Source organism: Plectropomus leopardus, chromosome 16 (genome assembly GCF_026936395.1).
Source record: "Plectropomus leopardus strain MGB_pleo_1.0 chromosome 16, ASM2693639v1, whole genome shotgun sequence".
Classification (NCBI taxonomy): domain Eukaryota; kingdom Metazoa; phylum Chordata; class Actinopteri; order Perciformes; family Serranidae; genus Plectropomus; species Plectropomus leopardus.
In genome coordinates this window covers 22,370,080-22,387,748 of record NC_142191.1, presented here as the reverse complement: position 1 = coordinate 22,387,748, position 17,669 = coordinate 22,370,080, and the positions used below count along the sequence as shown (strand labels likewise).

Below are 17,669 nucleotides of genomic sequence, written 5' to 3'. Positions count from 1 at the left end.
TTTTGTATCTTTTTGGGGTTGTTTTAGTGTGTTTTTAAGGTCATTTTGTGTCTTTTTAAGGTGATTTTGTGTCTCTTTGTGGCTGTTTTGCCATTTTTGTGTCTCTTTGCAATTCATTTGGATCTCTTTGCAATTTTTTGTCACCTCCTGGACAGTGCATGTCTATTTCAGAGACATTTTGTATGTAAAGGCCAAGGGGGCTCTGGCTCTTAGGGCCACTGGGCTTGTGCCCGGTAGGTCTGTTCAGTAACACATACATGCCCTGATGACACTTCATTCAACAAAGTATGAGGTGGAAAACACCCAGTTTGTTTGTAAATTGAGCAAAAAAAACGCACACAAAAAGACTGACTAAAACTACAGGTCTCACTCTTTAAAGTTAGCTGGTGAGAATTCAACACGGATGAACCTCTTACGTGATCAAACTACATGATACTTAAGGTATGATTTAGTCCTCACTGCACATTAAGTTCCCATGAGTGTCTCTTTCTCACTTTTTTGTTATTGTGTGTCAAAATGTTCAATGTGTTGATTGCCGATAAATGTTTTTGCACAATCACAGTGACTTGACATCTGATAAGATCTGCACACTTGCCACAGTCAAGCTATTCACATCATTTAACACAATGATGAAGATGTTGACCATTCCCCTTCACTGGTTTTCTCAAATGGCCTTAGTCATTCTGGTTTCACAACATGACAAGAGCAGACAATTCTCCTGCAAAACTTGAATTTATAGAAGTGACACTGGAAGATCGTGTTAAATCCACATCTTGTCATCTGTGCACAGAACTTGTTGCAAAATGCTACGAGAAACATAATTTTACTGAATACTGCACAAACAGTGAAGATTTTTTTCCAGCCCTGGCTTTATAAAGGGACAGGTACAGACACGGTCAAAGAGATTCATATCATCTGTAGGTCTTATGCCTGCTTACTGTGCTCTATTTGAGCAAACAGTTTAGTTGCTCTAAAGATCAAGAGGTGGAAAAGGTAATGCAATGTCTTTTGGGTACGTGACAAGTTGGCAGTTGACACATATCGTGACTTTTACAATTGCTATGAAGTTGGATGCACGAATGAAGTGAAGCAAGAGAACTGTGGCCTCAGGGGTTTTTAGGAGAAAGTGTGATTTGCTGTTTCTTGTGTCGAAGTTCATCATTCTCATGGCTGAACCTGGGGAGTGTGTTTTTGGAGGCCTAAACGTTTTCTGGAGAGGGTTTCAAAGTGGATGGGAGTGTAAATCACAAGTGAATACTGCATTTGTTTAGTGCCAATCCAACTTTAAGTGGCCAGTAATTGTAGGGTTGGTGTTTGGATCCCTGACTCTGCTTGTCAATGTAACTTGAGTCAGTCTCATTCTCATTACACAATCTCAAGAACACCTCTTTAAATCTGACACAAACATCAACTTACACTGAACAATAAACTGATCAACATTTGGTGTAAAGGTCAAGGTCACTGTTACCTTGCATCCATCTCATTCTCATAAACACAATGTCTCAAGAAGGCCTTGAGGGAGCTTCTTCAAATTTGGCACAGTAAAAAACCTTCAGAAAGAAACATGCTGCCTTTACTTAAAGAGTTATCTGTAAGTTTTTGAGTAAAGAGGACTGATAGAGAGCTTCAACACATGGTACAATGACAATCACCTGAAGCTAGTGATCAGCAAGACCAAATAGCATGTGGTGGAGGAGCCGGATGAAACAAAAAGGTTTAGCTGTGACTTAAACCACCTTATGGGTGTCGCTGCAAAGGAGCTGCATATTCTAAAATGTGCTTCACACACATCTTCTCCCCAGCAGCAAAGAAGATCGATACAACCAGCACAGTTTCAAGGTCGACACCTGAGTTTAGTGTCACCGACTCAGTATCTGACCAAATGTTTCCCCTTCAGATCCAAATACTGTCTATGACTTTAAATACTGTCCAGAAAAGTGTTTCTGCAAAAAATTATGATGTCACAGTTTGACATTTGACCTTTTGGATATAAAATGTCTCTACTTCATCATTAGATATTTGTATCAAATTTTGTCATAACTAGCGGATTCATTCTTGAGTTATGGCTAAAAACGTGTTCCCTGAGGTCACAGTGACATTGTGCCTGTAACACCAAAGTCTAATCAGTTCATCTTGGTGTCCAAGTGGATGCCAAATTTGAAAAATAAATAAATAAATAAATAAATAAATCGTCCAGGCACACTGCCTACAACTAATGCCATTGTGGAAGCATTAAAATCTAAAGTCAAGTCAGAGTATTTAAATAATACATTTCATTCTGCAGGCTTAGACTCAGTGTACTTTGTCTGTGTTAGCTATGAGTTCATTGTGATACGACCCTGTGTGCACCACTGTAACAATAACATAATTGCAATTTACGTGACATTACAGTTTGTTTAGTTTCACTTCACAGATGGAAGTTTAATGTTGAGACTAACCACTTTGTCATGGTTTGAAGAATTTGTGAAGTTAGAATGTGAAAAAAAAGGTGTTAAAAAATATTACGCTACTGCTAATTAGTACTGAGAATCTGACATTTGTCCCACCCACTCAAAGTGACTGGTATTTTACAACAGTGGTGTACAAAAATTCAGACCAACTGGAGATTCCACAACTGCAACTTCACTTTATTTGCCAACTTTTCTGACTCTGATTATCAGTCTGTGGGAAGGTAAAAAAGCCGATATTTCATCTTTGTTTTACTTCACTAAATGCAGAGTCATTACGATATGTGATTTATCATGACATGTAGCCTTGCTATATTGTTGGATAAATTCATACAGCTAATGAAAAGATATGTGATAGCTAAGAAAATATATTCAAAGAAAATAATTTTCTTTTTATTCAAGAGAAATCTTTTCTATGAAATATGCTCAGTATACAAAATAAAATAAAAACTGCAATGAACAAAATTAATAAAAATCTAAAATATATGAAGGTACAGAGTACAAATGAGGTGCAGAGTAGTGCTGCCTGGTGTTATCATGTTATAAAAATGACTCTAGTTGTGTTTTTTTTTTTTCTTTTTTTTCTTTTTCAGGATGAAGTTTGTTATGATCTTTCTCGTGCTGACGCTGGTCGTCCTCATGGCCGAACCCGGGGACTGTTTTTTCAGACACATAAAAAATTTCTGGCAAGGAGCCAAGGCCGCATTCAGGGGTGCCAGGGAGGGATGGAGAGGTAAATCACAAGTGTTCCTTTGTTTCGATCTTTGCAGATAGACCTCATTTCCTCATTATGTTAATATAAATATAAATAAATTGCTGAACTGTGATGACAAGATCACATTTGTTAATTTATGTCATCTTTATCTTTTGTCTGTTTAGCACACCAAACACAGAGCAGGATGAGTGAAGGGTAAGTCCTTCTGACAATTGATATCAGCGAGACAGGTAAAAAAAACCTCAAACCTGAGGCAAGGCAACAAATCAAGGAAAAGTGTGTATTGTATTAATTTAGAGGGCTTGCTGATAAATAAAATCTGCAATTTCTATTATCAGTTCTTCTGGTTCATTAGATTATTGTCTCAAATTGATCATTTGGTATAGAAAATGTCAACATGAAAAAAATGTGTAATTTCAGAATGATACAACAGAGACTTAAGTTGACTCAATTAAAATTCCTGAATCTGTAAATAACTGTCATATATGCTTAAAAATGATTGCAAAAGTTATTCACTTATTAAAATTTTTGATTGCCTTCTCTAGGGATGGAAGCAGAAGACAAGTGGACAATAATCAACCAAGTGGACAGAAATGAATCTATTCATTCTATGAAAATGATTTGAGCAGTAGCTTTCCGCTCCGCAAAGCAAAAAAAACAAACAAACAAATAAAAAAAAAATAAAAAAACACGAGTTAACATAACTGTACTCTTAAGTTTGCATGAAATACTTTAGATATAGTTACTTTTGGCACAGCTTTGATTGGTTTTGAAAATCTAAAATTGCACAACATTGCAAGCTGTCTAGCTGAATAAAGCTGTTTAAAAAGGTGATCTGTGCGGTGTGGTTTTATTTAAATGACTTATATTTATGCTTAATGATAATTTATTTGGTTCTGGGTAAATGTATATGTATAACTTTGTTACAGTTGATGTGAAAAAATATGTTCTTGCTAATTAGTTTATATAAGACTTACTCTTCAAATGTCTTTCTTTTGCTTGTGCCTCTGATAAAGCAGCATTAGTCTTTTGGAATTAGGGGGAAGTGCTTCAGTCAAAAAACAACACCTTTTAGAATAAGATTGTCAAAATAAAAATGTAATTTATGTATGTAATGACATTTATAATCATACTGATTTACATTAATTAGTATCAGGAGTGAGTGTTTCAAGTGAGTCAGTTTCCTCTCAGCAGTTATTGTGTGTGTGTGTGTGTGTGTGTGTGTGTGTGTGTGTGTGTGCATGCGTGCGTGCGCCAGTTTTGGGGAAATTTTGTTATACCCTTTGCAATATAATATTCATAAAAATGCGATGGATGCAAGGTCCCAGTGACCTGACCTTTAAACACCAAAATCCAATAATTTTGTCGTCGAGCCCAAATGGACATTTGTGCCAAATATGAAGACATTCCCTAGAGGCCTTCTTGAGATATCACATTCATTAGGATTAGAAGGATGTAAGGTCACAGTGACCTTGACCTTTCACTACCAAAATCTAGTTACTTCATCGCTGAGTCCCAGTTCATGTTTAGGCCAAATTTGACGAATTTCCCTAGAGCTGTTGTTGCTGTTGTATCCTGTTCACGAGATTTGGACAGACTAATGAACGGACACACAGACGGGCAACGATCTGCGTCACATTTGCTTGTGAATGTAGCCTAAATGTGAGTTAAGAGTTCTCAAAATCTGCTACAGCATCCTATTAACTCCAGATAAACTTTGACATATATTTATTTACAAAACAAGGGTAGTTAATACATTAAATTCACTTTTGGAAGAAATAGCAAGTATGGACAAGAGAAACTATTTAAATAAAATTTGTTTCAATATACATATGGGAAGCTGACAATATTTTAAAATTTTCAAAACTACATTCCTATCCTTTCATGCAGACAACTTGTAATAGTCAAATCACTTAACAGAGAAACATATTGAGCCTTCACTCGCTATGTGCAACTGTTAACATAGCATCACATTTAGGCTGTGTTTCAAATGTATTTAGAAAAAGTTAAATCAGCCTTTTGACGAACACAAGAAAACTTATTTTCTCACGTCTTGAAAAAACTTTGAATTTGTGGAAGTAGAATATGAAATTGAGATTAGATCAATATCGTGTCATGTCTGGAGAAATCAGTGTTGCAAAAGACTAAATTTGGAGCTTAAGATGAGGAAAACAATAGATCTCTGTTCTTAAGAGGCAGGTACCTCACAACTGTCAGGCTAAGCGGTTGACCACCTATAGATCTCACCCTGCTCATTTTGCGCTCTCTCAAACACAATCTGTGGAAAGGTAAGAAGTAAAACTTGATCCTAATGCATGCTATTTTGACAAAAGCAAATGCTTTGTAAAAAAAAAGGTAAAAAAAAAAAAATGTAATGAATAAAACGCGCTGGTTCTCAATGTTGCCAACGTGATGTCTTTTTGTTTTTTGAGGATGAAGTATGTTGTGATGTTTCTGTGGGAGTGTGGGCTGTTTGGAGGCATAAAAGCCATGTGGAGAGGTGCAAAGAAAGAATGGAAAGGTAAATCAAAACTGAACATACAATCAGTTTCAACTTGACACTAAAGGCTAATTCAGACAGTTGAGAACAAAGCAGTATTATAAAATGTGCAAAAAATGCATTGAAATAAATTTTTGTGAAAGTTGCTAAAAATCATTTGGAGTTTTAATTTTTCATTCATGTATCTCATAGATATGTTCAGTAGTAGGGATGCAAGATACTGGATTTTTTGCCGATATCCAATAAGCTGATAAAAACTACTTTTGCCAATAGCTGATACTAGTGTTGATATATCCACTTTTTTCCAAACTCATTTGAGTGATCATCAGTTATCGTATGTGCTGGATTTAAAATTGTGTTATGCTTACTCTTATAGTGATGGACCACCAGTGGATGGAGGCATAAAATACGATGCTTTTCAATGTTCATTCATTGTGCAAAACAGGAAAAATACTTGTTGTTGATGTTTTGCACATATTCACTTTGTCAAATAAAAATATATACCAGTTTGTGATATAAGCAGAAATCGCTTTATATAAAAAAATTCCCAAATTTCTTTTTAAAGCCAATATCTGTCGATGTCGATGACGTTCCAATATTATCACGCTCCCTATTCACTATCAACATTTTTAAGACTTGCCAGATTCGTTGATTAGCAAAATTTCCCCATCATGTAAATGGAAAACATAATGTGCTCGATATTACATTTCCCTCAGAATGAATTTGCTGTTTCAGATTAGTTATATACAAATATCATTTCTAAGCAGTATATAAAAATCTAATAAATACTTTCCAAATACAATGCATCTGTGAGCAGATATGAGGACATTTTAAATGTTTATTAATGTACACTATTTGGTAACAATGATTATACTTCTCCTATATAGACATAGTCTAAATTCTTTTTTTTTAATTTTTTTTTTTTTTTTACAGATGCTGACAAATGTTTGCCTGCACTGCAGGATTTGCTGCTTACTGTTACACATTGTGTAACACAATACAAACACATTCAAACTTGGCTCCCTCTCCTCGACGACATGTTGGTTGAGCGAGCTAGAGAGTGAATACAGAGAAGGAGCTGTATTCACTACAGCAAAGCTGCGAATCAGAGAAATTAAAATGTTGTTTTCTGATTGTTTCACAGCGGTATACGTTCTAAAGTACAAACATAAACAAAGCAAAATCACAGCACAGCCGTGCAGTAAGGTGATGCAGGATTTTGAGGGAATTTAGCTGAAGTGCATGCTTGTGAGTGCAGCTCAACCTCAGCCTCGATCAAACAGACACACAGACCTGCAGCTAGTGTCCCAACCTTGTGCTGCTATTGGCTCAATGTTACAAAACATTTCCCAAAGGGTAACACCCAGAAACATCCTGAACAAACCAAAGTAAGTTGAATAAAAAATACTGGCAGAGGGCAGGTTCACTTAGATGACTGAGAGAGATTACTTTTGTGTGAGTCTAATATTTATTTTTTTTTATTTTTATTAAGAAAATCCCAGAAGTGTGTTTTTAAATTACTTTCTTTAAACTCTTAACATAGCAACACACCACATCGAACAATTAGCCAAATAGTTCATTTTCAGCACAAATCTCCATTTTGTCCAAAAAATTCCAAATCTACATTACAAAAGGCAAAAATAACTTTGTCCACATGCACATACTCTATCAACAAACTGCAAACCAGACTCAATACGGTTACACCCAGCCACCACCATCCTCTGATAAGTGAAAAGCACGTATTAATTGTGTTAAGAGTTTTTAAAATGTGACTACATATCTGACAAAAAGGCTGTTAGCATTTGTAAAAAGATGAATTACAGCTGTGTTTTATTATGCCATTATTGATCTGTTAATACAGCATCTTCCACCTTCTGGTGCCCTCAGGAGGAGTTGGACAGGCCTATTCAACTATTTAAAAAAATATATGATATACTAATATAATTATACTAATTAATCTAATAATGTAATGCTATAATATAATGCTATATGTATTTTGATGTTTTTTTCACTCTAATCTCCTTGTCTGTTCAGCGCACAGAAAGGCCCATGACATGCGGAAGATGGCAAGAAAGTAAGGGCTCCTTTGGAACTGTTTTGGATTTAATATTCAACAGAAATATAATATGTATGAATGGTGAATGAGCTGAATTGGTCAGGATTTCACAAACTAAAATCTATATCTTAAATTCTTCACCCACCAAGGTATGGGTCCAGCTTGCAGCAAGAAGGCTCTGACAACTCAGACAACGGTCAAGCTCCTGCAGATTACCAGCTCTGAGAGTTCATGTGCCATTTTTAAGCCATGCGAATGGGGATTCAGAGCCCATTATGATGCTTTGTGATGACGAATAAAACTGCAGTACAAAAAGTCAGATTGTGCTTAGTGGTAGTATTTCAGTGAATATAAGGGAGAGCAAGTCACAGATCCACATTACATAAAGTTTCTTTGTCAAAATCACTATAAATTCAGTCATACAGGAATTTACAGTTAGACCACTGTGTAATATGTATTATATTACTTTTTAACACTGTTTGTTTTAAACACGGAATTCAGGATGCTGACTGCTGATGTTGCAGATAAGGAGATACAATTCTTCTGTTTAGAAACATCATGCACGGGAATTGTGCAAAACTCTATGCTACTACAGTAGCTAGTAAAGATGCAAAATCTGGCATATATCTGGCAAATATTCATTTTGTGAAGTTGTTGCAACGTAACCATAACAAGTTTAATGAAATCAATTTTTATCAACTTCAGCAAACAAAAATTCAATCTGTACTCTGCTCATTGAAAACTAGTCAGTGATATTTGTATTTCCTTAAACATGTTAACAAAACAGAACTAGCACCTCCTAACTTTATCATGGTTAACAATCAGAACAATTTTACTTTATACTTAAAGTCAAGGGTGTTTCTAAACAGGTGAAAAAAAAAGAGTCGAATCACTTACTGCTTGAAAAACAAGATGAATTTACAACATCTCCTCATCTTTCTACAGAACTTGACATTGCATAATACAATGACTAATGCCATGATACCAGACACTGTGGATGCAAGTTCATGCCTTTATAAAGACACCAGTGCCTCACAACTGGTTGGCACAGACATTCACATCACCAGAGGATCTGTCAGTAGCTCATTTTTCTCTTGTTTGCCTCTGACGATCAATCAGGTAAAGCTATTTTCTTTTAACTTTATTGTCTTTGGGTTATATTTGGGTGGGCACTGAACATATACTGGAACTTGTGCCCCTCTTTTATTGTTGGATGAATGAATGCGTCTGAGCAACATGTGATGTGTTTTTCAGGATGAAGTGTGCTACGATCTTTCTTGTGCTGTCGCTGGTTGTCCTCATGGCGGAGCCCGGGGAGTGTATTTTCAAACACTTAAAAAACTTATGGAACGGGGCCAAGGCCATATACCACGGTGCCAAAGCTGGATGGAAGGGTAAATCTCTGTGGACTTTAACAGTTAGACATCTGATTTACATAAACAACAATTTGGTAGAAATCATGCATGAATAAACTTTCAGGGAAAAGCTCTGGAAATTAAGTTTACAATCAACTAATCTGAAACAGCAAATATGTGAAAAAAGCATAATTAAAAAGCATATATATTTACAATGTTTATTATATTACATGCTGGTATGTTTTACTCAATAAATGCAGTTAAGTAAAATACTTTAAAAATTACTCCAGACTTTTTACAGTATGACATTGCACACGTTTCAGCTCTCTTAGTCTTTGGATTTGTGAGAGAGATGTTCATTTCTAATAATATTTTAGGACTGTCAATAGGACAATAGGAATAAAATGCATGAATTCTGAAAATGGGTGAAGCTCCCCTTTAACGTACTATCTGTTACTGAAGAATGCTATAGATTCAGTATTTGCCAGTTCAATAGTTTGATACCGGAAATAATCAGAACAGTAATAACAATGAAGATCATCATTAGTGTCCAGTTGATTCTGAACATTATTAAAGATTATAGTGATAACATGTTTTCATGTCTTTGTCTATTTAGAGTACCAAAACCGCATTGCCAATGATGAGGGGGCTCAAGGGTAAGAACCTCTGACTGATACTCACTGTCAATATCAAAAAGACAGACAAACAACCTTCAAACAATACAACATTGTCAAAACAACTAAGAAAAGCATAGAGTATAAATTACAGAAGTTGCTGAATCATGTTCCCACAAACTCAAATCTGTATCTTGACTCCATCTTTTAACCAGGAATGGACCACCAAATCAACAGCAAAGACCCGTCCCACCACCTCCAAAAAATGCTAAACGTCCACTTTTGCAGAACTGAATTTGTACAAAGATGCTGTTTTTAAAGTCTATACTCTAGTTTATGAGATGACATGCATTGCCTTGCAGCTTCTATAGTTTTGTGCTTTGCTATGGATAAGAAAACCTTTAATAAAAAGTATCTGGTTGCTGAAGCAAAGAATTCAATGGTTTTGACAAATGTGAAACGGCTTAATATTGCAAACTGTCCTGATGAGTAAAACTACAAATAAAATACTCTGAATCATCTGTGTTAGCAGTCAAGGAAGTAAGTTACTGCAATGTGCAGTGACAATAAAAGAAAATAGTTATTTTTACTTAACTTTTAGTATAAAATGTTGATATATCTAAAGGTATATTGTTCTTGTAATTAGCATTTGTGTCTGTTTAAAGTAGCATTAGCCTACAGAAAGTTTATGACACCAAGTAATATCCCCAGTTTTTCACTTTTCAGACGATTAACAGTAAAAGTACTGTTAATAAAATAAATATTTGTGCCTATATTGTTTTTTTGTTAATTTTTATTTGTGTGTGAATATGCTACCTAAAGTGCAACAGTTTTGCTTCAGAACTGTTTTGGTAAATAAAAAAAACCCCAAGTGAAACAACAGTTAGTCAAAATTACATTTATTCATAAGTAACATATATTTCTATGGAAGAAGTTAATATTGTATATTAGTTGTAAAAAAAAAACAGCAATAGGGATTTAAGGGAATTCTATGGTAACATACTGTGAAAATGATGCTTGCAATGGGGACATTTTAGGATGTTTATAATGGTGGAATTTTTTGACAGAAAGTTCCCTTTAGCGGCATACAGCCCCAGGAAATAAGACCTAAAAGGTCATGTGAATTTAGTGTTTAATGTTTTAACAGCTTTTAACGGCTTTTGCGATGTTTATTGGCTTTTTACTTATAGCCATTGCATTTAGCCTTTGAAAACTAGAAAAGTAGTGATTATTTGTGAAGATAATCTTGCTGAACACAGCATAGAAGTATCATAAATATTTGTTTGCAACAGAATTCATTTTCTGCAAAGACCCAAAAATCCTATGAAAAAAATCCCATTGGCTTTCTGATGCAACCCAGTCTCACTCCAAAGTCGTCACATGGCGACGGTCAAAGTCACATGAACTTATAACATGTTTGGTACTCCTGCCATGCCACGTAGAGATACTCACATTATCCAAGTTTAATATCACGTTTTTAAGTCTCCCTCAGTATCAAAGTAAACCAGTAATAGTTTATTGTACATTCATGATGATAGCTAATACAGCATACTTTTAATGGTGCATATTTGCCAAAATGTGAACAACCAGTGTGTAGTGTACTTTATGGTAACAGTAAGGCCATAAAATAATAAGCTTTTTTGGCACTGCCAAAAGATCTAGTTCATCATTTGGATATGAGGATTTGTTAAATCCAATTAAGTACCTCTGGAATGAATTTCTTAAGTGCCGTTATGACAATAAAGCTTTGCATGTGTGTAAACCCGTCCTGTCTCTTTCCTACACTAGCCTCAGAGAGAGGAGTCCAGGCAGGCTGAGTTGTCAAAGATAGGGATGATGGATCTCTCTCACTGTCGCCTGAAAACAACCTAAAGAGCATCATAGACCAACCCTGGAAATGACACCTTAATCTCCCCCATAGAGTAAAACAAACACACACCAACCCAAGCAGGCAAAGTTTGTTTTGGGCGGATGGGGCTTCGCTTAAAACATATCGATTGGAAATGAGATGTGGTCAGAGGACGGATGAGGTTAGAAAGGTATGTGTGTGTTTGTGTGTGTGAGGGTCACCCGTGTCATTGGCAGTGCTTGTTTACCTTGAGGCGATTGCTGGCCTCACACACAAGCCCTACCCAGACAGAGGAGCGTGGTAAATAATAGAAGAGCTATAACAGAGGGCAGACACACACAAACAGAACAGCATCAAGGTTAAAGATGGGTGCGGGTGTAATAGGAGAGCTCTTTATCGACACGTCATTAATACATGAGGGGGGAGGAATTCATGTAGTCAGCGTGGGTCCTGACATCTGCTTATCAAATGCATGAGAGGTCTGTATGTCTTGATGACAGTTCAGTCAATATGATTTTAGCCGCATCCGAGAGTCAGGTGACGCTCACTTACTCACATTACACATTCTCACCATTCATATAAGCTGTTGAGCCAACTGGTGAAGATAGAGTGAAATAATACTAATACTAATAATAATAATAATTATTGTTATGATTTTTTTTCTCAGTTTAAAGCACTTTGTAATTTTATTTTTAGAGTCAGACTTATTATTTAGTTTGAGGGATGATGGCTTGCATCCTGATCTTTATTGTTTGTTAGCACCTGTTGCTGTGCGTTAGCAACAAGGTGGCCAAATTAACATAATGTGGTTACCCTGCTGTCTAAGAATAAAGTATGTGGATTATAATAATTAATACAATACAGTTTGACCAAATGCGCCTTTTATTCAGTAGAGCTGGTTCACATGTCGTTTATGTCTCCCTCAGAGTTGCTCGTAATAAAAATGTGCACACGCCACATACAGTGCAAGTGGAATGTAAGGAGGGTCCACAAAAAACAATGTACAGTGGAGCAAGAAATGGGAAGATAAAGATGTTGTGAGGAGGATTAGGGTAAGGGAAAGAGTCACAATAGAAGCATGCCAGGTTTGAAATGAGGAGTGTGGCTATGGGATCAAGTTTTACTGCTCTAGCACATAGATGTGTGCTTGTGTGTGTGTGTGTGTGTGTGTGTGTGTGTGTGTGTGCGTGCGTGCGTGTGTGTGTGTGTGTGTGTGTGTGTGTGTGTGTGTGTGTGTGTGTGCGCGCGCGTGTGCGTGTGTGTGTGTGTGTGTGTGTATAGGTGTTAAATGCACTGATCAATATGGTGGATGTCACCAATCTCCCAAGTAGTGGCCAAATGTGGATACAATCCCCAAGAGCAATTACTGCGCTCTCTCTCTCTCTCTATGTCTCTCTCTCTTTCTCTCTTTCTGTCTGCCTGCTCTTGCTTTTCAACTCTTTGCTCTTTTCAGCAGAGCAGCAGAGAAATAGACAGTTTGACAGGTAGACAGCTGACAAACAGACTGAGACACAAAAAACAGAGAGGCAAATAGGCAGAAAAACAGACAGATATACACAGTGGATATCAATAAACATATCAAAAATATGTTTTCATGGCCCTTCACAATTTCTGTTGTTTCGCTGCCTCAAGGAGCAAAATAAAAACCGCTCACTTCATTATTTTCTTTAGAAATACTGGTATTTTTCATGCATGAGCAATTTTGTGTTGCAGCAGAATTAAGATAAGGCTTTGCTGCCCCACTAAGGGGCATGTTCTCTTGTTAGCGTTTATGCTTTAGACACAGGAAAAGCTCAGATAGCATAGAAAAATTTGGCTGTTCTTTCTTTTCGTAAAGGAAAAACTGCAGGTGGGGGGTTGGGGTTAAAAAAAAGTGGTTGTTTAGATGACATGCGGTCCGCTGAAGCAGTACTGTCCGTGGTAGGAGTACTGGTAATAGAGAACCCCAGTAAGGAGTCCCCAAACCCAGAAATCAGTTAGCATTTCAGCACCTCCAGTTTCATCGTCTCAAAATCAATGGCTTTTTTGAAAAGGTTTTCTTCAGAAGCCTGAAATAAGATCTGTGGTTAACACAAGCTTAAGAGACTTTCACATTTTGTTCAACAACATAAAACACATCAGTAAATACCCCACAGTGAATTTTGAAGCTTTTGTGTGTTTTAAAAAGGATGGTTGCTAACAAACTGCTAAATGACACTACAGAACATCATCAAGCCAAACACAGCTTGACAGCCTCGTAGCAATGCAACCATAGTGTAGTTTGTTATAGCCTAGCATTAGCTTTAACCTCTGGTGACTATATTTTAGGCTTCAAAAATCCCCAAAGTGTTGGTAATTTGTGGCAATTATCTTGCTGAGTGATGTGTAAGTATCATACACATTTGTTTACCACAGAGCTTATTTTCTGTTATGATCCAAAATCCAATGGAAAAATCCTATAGGCTTTTTAACGAGGGAATCAAGGCCACGTTAGGTTCTGGGCTAGCCTACAGAAAAACGTCATCCCTGGGGCACGCTACTCAGAATTATGTCAGTGGAATCAGATTTGGCTGTTTGATATTTGAATATTTACTTATGCTGTAGAGTTTAATTTGAACAGGGTTTGGCAGGACAATCAGGGTGACAGCAACCTTCACATAATATAGTACAGAAGCTAAGTTAGCCCTTTGAGCTACTGCGTACCAACGCACGATATCAAACAAAAGCCAGAGACTGTATTGTAATAAGTTGCTGTGAGCTGGAAATTCACAAGCAGAAGTAAAAAGATAACATCTTAGAGCCTGACCAGGCCTCTCTTCCTTCAGGGAGCTGCAGACACAGACGCAGCTGCCTGCACCAGAGAGCAGCATGAGTGGTATGTAACTAGAAGTACACTGCACACTGACAGACAAACAAAAAAGAACAAAAAATTGACTGCTTGACTGGAAGAATCTCAGTTCACTTAAGAGTTGTCGACGGATGATTCAAAACTTCAACTTTTAGGGGGCAGCCCTAAAGCTAAGTGAAGGGTCATTTGTCTAGATAACTGCATTTTATGTAGTTAAAATTTAGCCAAAAAAATTGTTTTGACTGGTATTTGACATGCATCATAAAGACCCACTAGTGCACTCTGGTAGAAGTGTTTTTATCTTTAAAAATGACATCTAAATTACTATCTAGTATAACCTTTCAAGGGAAATTATGTGCAAAGCTGACAGCAGCATTCTCTGTTTTGTTATGTCCACTCTTCTTGAGCTAAGGATAAGCAAAAACCTCCTTGTGCTGCAACACACACACACACACACACACACACACACACACACATAAACAGATATGCAGCCTCCCCCCACTGGTAAATCCATTAAAAGTTGAAGGCTGTTTTGATTCTGCTCTCTGGTTTGACTGAGCTTCATAAAATCACTGCAGGAGGCCCGTGTACAGCTGTGTCATCCTGCACTGTCGGCGCTATACATGACCGAGTGAGCCAGCAGAGGGCTGTGTAATACTTCATGTGTATGGGGGTTTTATGTGTATTCATGTGGCACATCTGAAGAGACAGTTTTAATAGCAGCCATGTAGTGAAAACAACACATCAGCGTTAGCTTCAGCCCTCTGGTGCTTACACTGGATGCACTGGAGAAAATATTGACCCGAAACCTAAAAGAGACACCTCCGGTTGAGCAGGTGTGCAGGTGAAATGCATGCCATCACACAGCAGGTGTACACAGCTGCATTGGATTAAAATATTTGTTCCTTTAAACAGACAACCAAAAAACTGTGAAGCGTGACGTGGACAGGATGTGGGAAACATACAGTGAACTGTGTGGCTTCTAAATGATGCACAGATCGACAAGGACCAATTGTACAGAAGATTTAAGAAAAACTGCAATTACCACCGCAAACCTCTCAAGTTGCAGTTAGTGTTTACTGTATTGCACAAGAATGTGACGGAAGAGGTCACAGTGACCTTGACCTTTGATCACCAAATTCTGATCAGGTCATCCGTGATTTAAAGTGGATGTGCTGGCGAAATTTGCTATTTAAGTCGTTTTCAAGTAAAAATGCATTTGTAAATTCTAACTTCAAAAAAAAACTTTATGGTTTTTCTCAATTTTACATCACTTTAAATTCAATGTGTTTCGAATTGGGACTATCAGTCTGACAAAGTGAACAATATTTTGAAGATGTCACTGGGTTAAGGGGAATTCTGATGGACCTATTTTCACAATTTTCTGACATTTTATAGAGACAAAATGATTAATATATTACAAAATCACAATAGCAGCCCTATCATACACAACTGAGGAGACATAAGAAGACACACAAACAGATGCACATGCTTACAAAATTTCACACTGATGGCGATTAACCATTATTACCAAGAATCTTTGTTCCCCCTCTCCAAAGTGGCCCCAGTTAATGATAAAGTGGCTGAGCGAGACATTAAGAGAGACACACTGAGCAGACAGAAAGAACAAGACTAACTCCTTTTCTTCTGTCAATCCACCAAATCCATACAGAGAGAGGAAGAGCTTTCTGCTCAGATCAAAGTCTAACAGAAACCCAATGCTTGCTAACAGAGAAATAACTGTGATCCTGGTGTCATGCAGGCTGATCTTATTACAAACCTCATTACGCAGAGCAAAACGCAACATGTCAGATTTTTTAAATCCAAAGCCCATGAAATGAGAGACAGTCACAAATCGGGGTTAAGACCTGCTGCTTCACACCACAGGATTAAACCTATGAAGCGTAGCAATCATAATATGACCGCTCCTTTGTTGTACTAAAATCATTTATCCCAGTCAGTTAACAACTGCTCAGGAGGAAGTCTGCTGGTGAGGTTCTCTATTTGATTGCTTATGCATCGTACAGTTTCATTTCTGTTGTACTTCTCTAATACTTTTAAAATATGAGTATTTAACCTCATACACCAGCAACCCTGTCTCCTAGAATATATACATATATATATATATATGTGTGTGTGTGTGTGTGTGTGTGTGTGTGTGTGTATATATATTTATATATGTAGGGCTGGGTAATATATCAGCATCATATTATTATGGTAATATGAGACTAGATAACATCTTAGATTTTGGATAAGGTTATATTGTAAGTAAATATTTTGTGAAAGGACCAACAGTCAACCTTATAATATCCTCAGTTTTCATGCATTTTATCAATGAATTTTCAAAACTATTCTGAAACTTTTCCATAATATTTCAATCCATTTCCACTACTCCATTTCAGTACCTGAAAATGGGTAGGCCCGTAAACACGCACTATGCAGGCATTTGTGAATAAGCAAACTGCCGGCGCTTGCTATTGTTACTTTTAAGTTATACATTACTGCATGTTACAACAGAATGCGGGATGTAGATGATGATGGATAATGTTAGACATATGTTGGTATTTTTATGAAGGAACCCTGAATATCATCACAATATTAATATCGGGGTAAAACAATATTTCATAATATTGGATTTTCTCTGTATCACCCAGCCATAGCCAAGCAAATTACATCTTCTATTCAACTAGGAAATCCTGCCATAAGTTATCCACTTGTAGTGACTACAGCATTTTTTTTTTTTAAATTATTGCCTTTTTTTCATTAACAATAAACTCAAATCCCAATCTTTCTCTAAACTTAACCAAAGTATTTTTGTTGCCTAAACCTTAGACAGGAGTCTGGACACAAACCCAAGTAGCAATTATGTGTTCACCACAACATAAATATGAAAAAAGTTTGTTTATATGCAGATATAATTCATAGGAGACAATGTTGTGTACACTGGTGTGAAGGATTTGGGCAGCAGGTTATAATAAAGCAGAATGACATTTTGGATACATAGAAGTTGAGTGATTGCATACAAATTACGCAAGTGCAAAAGAGACTGATAGATGGAAAGAATTCATGTGGCCCTGACACTTTGTTTGACCTTTTCAGAGAGCTGCCTATAAATGGGAAGGTGGCTGCATGTGAACTGGTAACACTGGACTGCTGGTGTATACAAACATCCCATCATAATATCTCTGTATGTGAGGCTCAGGACAGAGTGATCTTTTAAAGCTGAGGTGAAGCAGTGGTGAGAGAAGCAGTCAGATCTTTCACCAAAGAGTAAGTTAACACCCGGTGAAAATCTTGAACTTGCTG

The 17,669-nt window shown here is 36.8% G+C and overlaps 1 protein-coding gene and 1 long non-coding RNA gene across 5 annotated transcripts in view; one reads left to right on the top strand and one right to left on the bottom strand.

Annotated features, from left to right (window-relative positions):
- LOC121955317 (exostosin-1) overlaps positions 1 to 17,669 on the bottom strand; it is a 268,903-nt gene that overhangs the window by 132,068 nt on the left and 119,166 nt on the right. The window lies entirely within an intron of this gene.
- Positions 3,757 to 11,448, top strand: LOC148186892 (uncharacterized). The gene is made up of 7 exons (XR_015779165.1): positions 3,757 to 5,450; positions 5,595 to 5,683; positions 7,697 to 7,736; positions 7,868 to 8,837; positions 8,973 to 9,112; positions 9,690 to 9,729; positions 9,903 to 11,448. It is a non-coding gene; the product is annotated as an uncharacterized LOC148186892 (long non-coding RNA).